Source organism: Pristiophorus japonicus, chromosome 11, assembly GCF_044704955.1.
Source record: "Pristiophorus japonicus isolate sPriJap1 chromosome 11, sPriJap1.hap1, whole genome shotgun sequence".
NCBI lineage: Eukaryota > Metazoa > Chordata > Chondrichthyes > Pristiophoridae > Pristiophorus > Pristiophorus japonicus.
Genome location: NC_091987.1, coordinates 213,368,852 through 213,378,371, shown reverse-complemented (window position 1 = coordinate 213,378,371; position 9,520 = coordinate 213,368,852).

Genomic DNA, 9,520 nt, shown 5'->3' with positions numbered 1-9,520 from the left:
ATCTTTGACATTCAGTCTCAGCATCAAGAATCCCAGGGCAGGTACAGCACGGGTTAGATACAGAGTAAAGCTCCCTCTACACTGTCCCATCAAACACTCCCAGGGCAGGTACAGCATGGGGTTAGATACAGAGTAAAGCTCCCTCTACACTGTCCCATCAAACACTCCCAGGACAGGTACAGCACGGGTTAGATACAGAGTAAAGCTCCCTCTACACTGTCTTGTCAAACACTCCCAGGGCAGGTACAGCACGGGGTTAGATACAGAGTAAAGCTCCTCTACACTGTCCCATCAAACACTCCCAGGACAGGTACAGCATGGGTTAGATACAGAGTAAAGCTCCCTCTACACTGTCCCATCAAACACTCCCAGGGCAGTTACAGCACGGGTTAGATACAGAGTAAAGCTCCCTCTGCACTGTCTTGTCAAACACTCAGGGCAAAGTAGCATGGCTCACTGCTGAGTAAACCTTCATCAGTTTTGCCTGAACAGAATGTATTTCCCTCACCCTCCTGAAGTACACCCTGCACTTTACCAGTATGGCATCTTATTTTTCATTTTCTACACTTGCCTTCCTTTTCATTAGTTTTCCCTGCCTCCTCCATCACTTTCCGCGCGTTCCTGTCTACCCAAAATTTCTTGTGTCTCAGAAACATTCGCTCCTATTCCACGAACAGTGGCTTGTTGAACTCAATGGCTATTGCCTTGGAGACCATCTGACTTTGATCTGTATCTGCCTCAGACATTTATTTTGGTAAATCAAGGCCTTCATATTCCTTCCTCCCCCAAACCTGCGAGAGCTGCGAGTCGGACACAGTGCACCTGGATTGCATTGTGTCCGACCAGGACTCATCTGGATTTGGGGATTTAGGTCTTTGTGTGGCCCCATGCACACCTGTACCTGGAACTGGGGAGGAAAGCCAGTCGCAGCTATGGGCCTGAGTGACTGACAGCAGCACTAACTGCTGCCAACTAAGGCTGCCGTCCAAATCCAGTCCCGATGGTCCAATGGGCAGGGAGTGGGGAAATATAGACACTTACCTGTTTAGGCCTCGTAGACCTACCCATCCCTCTCACTCTTTCCAGTCTGAGGGGGCCTGGCATAACAGCTTCCTTCGAATGGGCACCCAACTGGTGTTGCCAGGGGAAAATAAAGTAAGAGGTGATGCTGGATCCTTTCCCTTTATGGCAATCCCGGTACCTTGCTTTCAAATCCCTCCATGGCCTCGCCCCTCCCTATCTCTCTAACCTCCTCCAGCTCTACAACCCTCTAAGATCTCTGCGCTCCTCCAATTCTGGCCTCTTACGCATCCTTGGTTTCCATCGCTCCACCATTGGTGGTCGTATCTTCAGCTGCCTGGGCCCCAAGCTCTGGAACTCCCTCCCTAAACCTCTCCGCCTCTCTACCTCTCTTTCCTCGTTTAAGACGCTCCTTAAAACCTACCTCTTTGACCAAGCATTTAGTCACCTGTCCTAGTATCTCCTTATGTGGCTTGGTGTCAAATTCTGTCTGCCAACGCTCCTGTGAATCGCCTTGGGATGTTTTACTACATTAAAGGCGCTATATAAATGCAAGTTGTTGGTGTTGTTGCCTATTGCAAGCACAGGCATTCCCCTCCCCCTCACCCCACCCCACAAAGCCCTGGGATCCCAATGTAAAGGAGATGGAATCTTGCACAGCAGAGGAAAAACGAGGCCAAAATGTTTAAAGCAAACAGCTCACCTCAATAAAAGGAGATACGGGTTTGTTATTTTTTTTTACATATAATGTTTCCCTTGACTTCCACCTGGTTTACATTTCTTTGAAATAGAATTTGAAAAATTCCTGCTCAACATTTTTTTAAATTTCCCCCCAAAAAACCTATGTGTTTAGTTTTCTCTATTAGCATGTTTGTGTTAGTTCCTATCTGCACTATTTTAACACATTTATCATATTTGTAACAAATGGTATATCTAGTACCATATAATAATTGCAGGCAGGAAAACACATTAACCCTTTCCCTGAAGATATTGCACAGACATAAGCACATTCTACAATCAGCACATAAACTTTGAAATTACTATTGAGTCATAGAATGATATAGCACAGGAGGAGGCCATTCGGCCCATCGTGCCTGTGCCGGCTCGTTGAAGGAGCGATCCGATTAGTCCCACTCCCCTGTTCTTTCTGCATAGCCCTACAGCCGTCTCCTTTTCAAGTATACAAGCACAATGTCTGGAATCCGGAATTATTGTCCGAAAACCGGACATTTTGGACAAAGGCGCATTTCAAATTGAGCAGTCCGGTGTGCGATCGGTTCGAGCCTTGGTGAATGACCCCCGACCTGACCCACGCACTCTGGTGTTTATCGAGATTTCCAGGTATTGCGAATTTGTGTTATTTATTCAATTTTATGCTTTATGAGTACATTCCTTCAAATATTTTATACTTAAAAGCTTGGGTTGTGCTAAGCCATTTTAATGTCTGACCCGAAATCTGGTGGTTTCCGGATTCGGGACGTTGTACCTATATGTGCCGTTCCCTTCTTGAAAGTTATTATTGAATCTGCCTCCACCACCTTTTCAGGCAGTGCATTCCAGATTATAACCACTCACTGCGTTAAAAAATGTATTCCCTCATGGCGCCTCTGGTTCTTTTGACAGTTTCCTTAAATCTGTGTCCTCTGGTTACCGACCCTTCTGCACTGCACATAGTTTCTCCTTATTTACTATTTGCGATGTTACCATACAAACGCCGAGGGTGTTTATGACATTCCTATGTTTAACATCTTAGTGGGTTAATGCTACCATTTAAAATATTCTACAAATAATTTCGAAACTGTGATCGTTATGGCTGGAGGCCTTATCTTGTTTATCGTGATGCCTGATGTGTTGTCAATAGGGCAGTTTAACCACGTACAGTTAGGGTTGAATAGCAACAGCATAAAGGGGACTTCCAAGTTTTTGACCAGTGCAGTTTTCTTGGAAAAGTCATCTTATTTTTAAAAAGAAAGAAAGACAAGGATTTATTTAGCGCCTTTTTGACCATCGGATGTCTCAAAGCGCTTTACCGCCAATGAAGTACTTTTGGAGTGTAGTCACTGTTGTATTGTGGGAAACACGGCAGCCAATTTGCACACAGCAAGCTCCCACAAACAGCAATAATGACCAGAAAATCTTTTTTTTTTTGTTATGTTGATTGAGGGATAAATATTGGCCAGGTCACCGTGGATAACTCCCCTGATCCTCTTTGAAATAGTGCCATGGAATCTTGCGAGAGGAGACGGGACCTTGGTTTAACATCTCATCCGAAAGATGGCACCTCCTGACAGTGAAGCTCTCTGAAGAAGAGTAGGGGAGTTATCCCCGGTGTCCTGTCCAATATTTATCCCTCAACCAACATTATTAAAAACAGATTATCTGGTCATTATCACATTGCTGTTTGTGGGAGCTTGCTGTGCATAAATTGGCTGCCGCGTTTCCTACATTACATCAGTGACTGCACCTCAAAGTACTTCATTAGTTGTAAAGCGCTTTGAGACATTCAGTGGTCGTGAAAGGCGCTATATAAATGCAAGAAATTTTTTTCCTATTCTTCTCATAGGCAGTCCCTCGGAGTCAAGGATGACTTGCTTCCACACTAAATATGAGTTCGCAGGTGACTGATGAGTATGATGCGGGACCTACATTCTCTGTCACAGGTGGGGCAGATGGTGGTTGCGGGGACATTGGTTGAAGGGCCGGTTGGTTGGGGTGCTTGAGTTGTCATGTGCTCCTTCCGCTGTCTGCGCTTGGTCTCCGCGTGCTCCCGGCGAAGAGACTCAAGGTGTTCGGCGCCTTCCCGGGTTCTTCTCTTCCACTTTGAGCGGTCTTGGGCCAGGGATTCCCAGGTATCGGTGGGAATGTTGCACTTTTTCAAGGAGGCCTTGAAGATGTCCTTGAACCGTTTCCTCTGCCCACCTGGGGCTCGTTTGTCGTGTGTTTTGGGAGTCTCATATCGGGCATGTGGATGACGTGGCCCGTCCATCGGAGCTGATCGAGCGTTGTCAATGCTTCGATGCTGAAGATGTTGGCCTGAGCGAGAACACTTGCGTTGATGCGCCGATCCTGCCAATGGATTTTGCAGGATCTTGCGGAGGCAGCGTTGGTGGTACTTCTCCAGTGCTTTGATGTGGCTGCTGTATATAGTCCATGTCTCTCAAGCATATAGGAGGGCGGGTATCACTACTGCTCTGAAGGCCATGAGCTTGGTGCCGGGTTTGAGATCCTGGTCTTCAAACACTCTTTTCCTCAGGTGATCGAAGTCTACACTGGCACACTGAAGGCGGTGTTTGACCTCGTCATCTACATCTGCCCTTGTTGACAGTAGGCTCCTGAGGTATGGAAAGTAGTCCACATTGTTCAATACTGTGTGGCAGGGGTAGGACCTTTGTCTTATGGATGTTTAGTGTAAGGCCCATGCTCTCGTACACTACGGTGAAGGTGTTGATGATGGTTTGGAGTTCGGCCTCTCGAGTGTGCGCAGACGCAAACACCATCTGCATAAATGTAACTTAATGACAGAGGATGGGACAATCTTGGATCTGGTCTGGAAGAGATGGAGGTTGAACAATTTCCCGTTTGTTCTGTAGAATATCTTTGTTTTGGTGAGTCCTACAAAGAGACCCACATATTTTTCTCTCATTTCTGACACATAGAACATTAACCCGTCGTTTCTCTTTTTCAGATGTCGAGAGACTTGAGGTGTATTTTCCCAGCATTCTTATTCTTTTTATTATCTCTATAGCTGTGACCTTCCCTGGGATAACAAGGCACTTTACAGATAAAGAAGCAGAATCTACAACTAGATTATTGCACCATACCAGCAGTGAGTAATCGGACAGAACCTCAGGTGATTCTCCAAGTGGTCAAAGTCTAAAGGACAGTGTAAACTTGGGCGTCTGTAGATTTTTCTCCCTCTCGGAGCTAAGAACTGATAAAATCGTGAACACACTCATTTTATTTGAAGACATTAAACTCTGCTTCGGTTTTAGCTACACTTTTGGGTTACTCTGCAACCTCTAATGGGTTGCTACATGTAAGAATTGAATGAGCCTTCCCCCTGCAGAGGTTTTTGATAAATATGTAAGATGGATAGCAAAAGTCTTGGATTTTGGACTAGAAATCCAATTTTTTCCCAGGTAGTTCTGCTATTCATCAACCTTATTTAAGGTGTCAGCCATGGCTCAGTGGGTAGCACCCTCACCTCTGAGTCAGAAGGTTGTGGGCTCAAGTCCCACTCCAGAGACTAGATGCACAAAATCTAGGCTGACTCCCCAGTGCAGTACTGAGGGAGTGCTGCACTGTCGGAGGTGCTGCCTTTCAGATGAGACGTTAAACCGAGGCCCCGTCTACCCTCTCAGGTGGACATAAAAGATCTCATGGCACTATTTCAAGGAAGAGTTCTTCCCTGTTGTCCTGGCCAATATTTATTCCTCATCGCTAAAAGTAGATTACCTGGTCATTATCACATTGCTGTTTGTACTCGACCAGGCCAACATCCCCAGCATCGAAGCACTGACCACACTTGATCAGCTCCGCTTGCCAGACACGAGACTCCCAAAGCAAGTGCTCAACTCGGAACTCCTTCTCGGAAAACGAGCCAAAGGTGGGCAGAGGAAACATTACAAGGACACCCTCAAAGCCTCCCTGATAAAGCGCAACATCCCCACCGACACCTGGGAGTCCCTGGCCAAAGACCGCCCTAAGTGGTGGGAGAGCATCCAGGAGGGCGCTGAGCACCTCGAGTCTCATCGCCGAGAGCATGCAGAAAACAAGCGCAGGCAGCGGAAGGAGTGTGCGGCAAACCAGTCCCACCCTCCCTTTCCCTCAACGACTATCTGTTCCACCTGTGACAAGGACTGTGGCTGTCATATTGGACTGTTCAGCCACCTAAGGACTCATTCTAAGAGTGGAAGCAAGTTTTCCTCGATTCCGAGGGACTGCCTATGATGATGATGATGATGTTTGGGTGCTTGCTGTGCACAAATTAACTGCCGTGTTTCCTACCGTTGAACATTTGTCTGTCTTTTCTCTTCTTCAGATGTTGAGAGACCCGCTGTGTATTTCCAGCATTTTTTTTTCTTTTTATCATCTCTACAGCTGAGATGTTCCCTGGGATAACAAGGCACTTTAGAGATAAAGCAGCAGAACCTGCATCTTGAATAATTGCACTCTACCCAGCAATGAGTAATCAGATCGAACCTCAGGCCAGCTATACTTTGGAATGATGCATTGGCTCAGTACCTAAAAGATGAAGGAATTGTGTTTTTAAACTGCTTGAAATTGCTCCATAATTGCTACTTTCACCATGGGTCCTAATACTGCTAATAACACAGGTTTAATGTAGAGTTCGTCCTGACGCCTCATACTGGGTCAGCTCTGGTGCTCTAGCCTAAGAACTGCTATTTCCTTCAGTTCCAGTGATGAGTTGACACTCCCAGCAGCACTGGATGCACTGTACCACCCTTTCTCCGATTTCAACTCGCCTGTAAAGACCAGATATAGATTTTGCAATGTGGCCTGAACAGAATTGCCCCAAACATGGCTGCAGTAAGCTAGAAATTCCTAAAGCAGCTTTCCCCCCATCTCTAAGTTTCCCAGACTGGATCAGATCAGCATTGTGTCATGCCTTTACTCACTCTTAATACAACAAGGTAAAGAATATAATCCATGATCCCATTATCAATTTAAACACAAGTCCAAGCACACAGTCCCTTTGTTCAGTTTTCGGCAATGATTAACATTTTACACCCTCGTCCAGCCTTTTATCAATTAATTTATAATACTGCAAGCAGCTGCCATTTAATTGCACAGTCCATAAGCTACTCACCAACATAAAGGGCTGTCTTGAGTATTTCTTCCGATTACAAACATACAGCTGGAGTATTATGTCCAATTCTGGGCATTTTAAATTGGCGTGTTGTCAGACTGGGAGCCAATGTAGGACAGCGAGCACAGTGGATGATGGGTGAATGGGACGTGGTGCAAGTCAGCCGTGGCTCAGTGGGTAGTACTCTTCGTCTCTGAGTCAGAAGGTTGTGGGTTTAGGTCCCACTTCAGAGACTTGAGCACAAAAATCCAGGCTGACACTCCCAGTGCAGTGCTGAGGGGGCGCTGCACTGTCAGAGGTGCCGCCTTTCAGATGAGGCCCCGACTGCCCCCTCAGGTGGACGTAAATGATCCCATGGCGCTATTTCGAAGAAGAGTAGGGGTGTCTTAGCCAATAGTTATCCATCAATCAGCATCACTAAAAAACAGATTATCTGCTCATTATCACATTGCTGTTTGTGGGAGCTTGCTGTCTGCAAATTGACTGCTGCGTTTCCCACATTACAACAGCGACTATAATTCAAAAAGTACTTCATTAGCTGTAAAGCGCTTTGAGACGTCTGGTGGTTGTGAAAGGCGCTATATAATTGCAAGTCTTTCTTTCTTTCCATGCAGCAGACAGTTGGATTCCCGGTATCTGACATTTTGTTAAGTTCATTCCTCATAAAAATAAACAGGAACTCAAAACTGTAAACCAAAACTTCAAAGTGTTTTGGATTGTACTACGAAAAGAGATACAGAAACAAGTTGAGTGTAGCTTTTCAGCACTGACCCACAAAGTTTTGAAAAAAGGAAGCTGAATAAATAGGGACAAACCAGTATGGCTCTGAACACTATTGCTGGTCTCTGCTTTTTAATCCTATCACCTCAGAATTTAAAAAATAATTTTGTTCATGATCTCCTTAATACTGTCTGCCGAGAAAAATTAAATGAATTTTGTGTCCTAAAATGATTTTCCCATGGCTGGGTTAACTAATCACACCCTTAGCACGCACACACACACACACGCACGGTATTTCCCTCCATTACACACTCAGTTTCAATCGATACAGATGTAACCAGCAATGAAACACAAACATATTTTCCCACGGACAATTCTTTAAATTATCCATAAAGCCCAAGTCTATGACTGTAATCCTTTGCCCAGATCTGGGGAGGTTCTTCTAATTCCTCTCTTACACTCGGTACAGGACACAGGAAAAGGTTGTCATCTGGTAGGTGATCAGCTCTCTCACCTCCAACCTCTTTTGCAAACCTATCTTGTCATACTCTTTCTTCTATGGATACTACTAAGATGACTGCTCATTTTTTCAAAGGCTATCAAAACTATAGACATTTTTATTTATTCATTCTCGGGATGTGGGCATTGTTGGCAAGGCCGGCATTTATTTATTTATTTATTTTTTAATTTTTCGTAGCCAATCTTTCCAATTCTTTCAGATCACAAACGCCAGAGGTCACCTTGCACACATCAAGGATCACCCTGCGCTAATGCTCTTAGCCAAAAGGCCTAGAGCCCAAGCACCGTTCCTGGAAGTACTGCAATACCAGGTTCGTGCCATGGAGGTGGATGGGTCAGCACCCCCACACACCTCCGTGGAGGTGGATGGGTCAAGCCACCCCACCCACCTCCTATTTCCAAAAAGCATAGGAGAACCACCTTCCTGATCCAGGGAGAACTACGTTGGGGTCATGGTTACTCCCCTGTCAGGTCAGTTACGCATGATCTTAGCCAAAAGGCTGGCATTTATTGCCCATCCCCAATCACCCTTGAGGTGGTGAGCTGCCTTCTTGAACCGCTGCAGTCCGTGTGGTGAAGGTGCTCCCACAGTGCTGTTAGGGACGGAGTTCCAGGATTTTGACCCAGCGATGATGAAGGAACGGCCGGTATATTTCCAACTCAAGATGGTGTGTGACTTGGAGGGGAACGTGGAGGTGGTTACCTCCCGCAGTCCTACCTTCCCACTATGGGCTTGAGTTACAAAATAGGTCACTTTGCTCCTCCCGCAAAGGTGTTTCATCCCTTTCTTGGTTCCATAGCACCAGCTGCCCGAGGTACCTGACCCAATAGTCTTCCGACATTCGCTGTCTAAGCCGTGCGTAAGCCTAAACAGCGAGTGTCAGAAGACTATTTAATCATGGTGCGGCATCACAGCACAGCCTAATCTTATCCTCTTTTGACATCTCCACTCTCGCACGTTCTAGACGGCACAGTGGATAATGAACCAAAGTGGGAACACTTGGATTTCCTCCACTTCCCTTGCACAGGGACACTGCAGCTCATTGTAGCTCTGCTCTGGCTGAAAGTAACTAACTCAGCATAGACCAAAAGGGGATCCTGGGATCATCGTGGTCTGGACAGCTCAATATCACATGGGGAGGGGGAGTGGTGGGGGGGGGGGGAATTGTGAACATAACTCTGTGAAAGTACAAGAAAATGCTTCAACTTATTTTATGAGAGGGAAGATGATGTGTGCGCATCTAGGGCAATAAATCACCATTGTGTGGAGCATTAACCCCTGCATGAACCTGTTGGGCTGAATGACCTGTTTCTATGCCAAAGGTACTTTGTAATATTTTCTAATCAAATAACACATTGCGTTTTGTACAGTGTAATGGTGTTTCAGCACAAATTACATCATGGTTTCAAATACTTAACAAACAAGGGGAA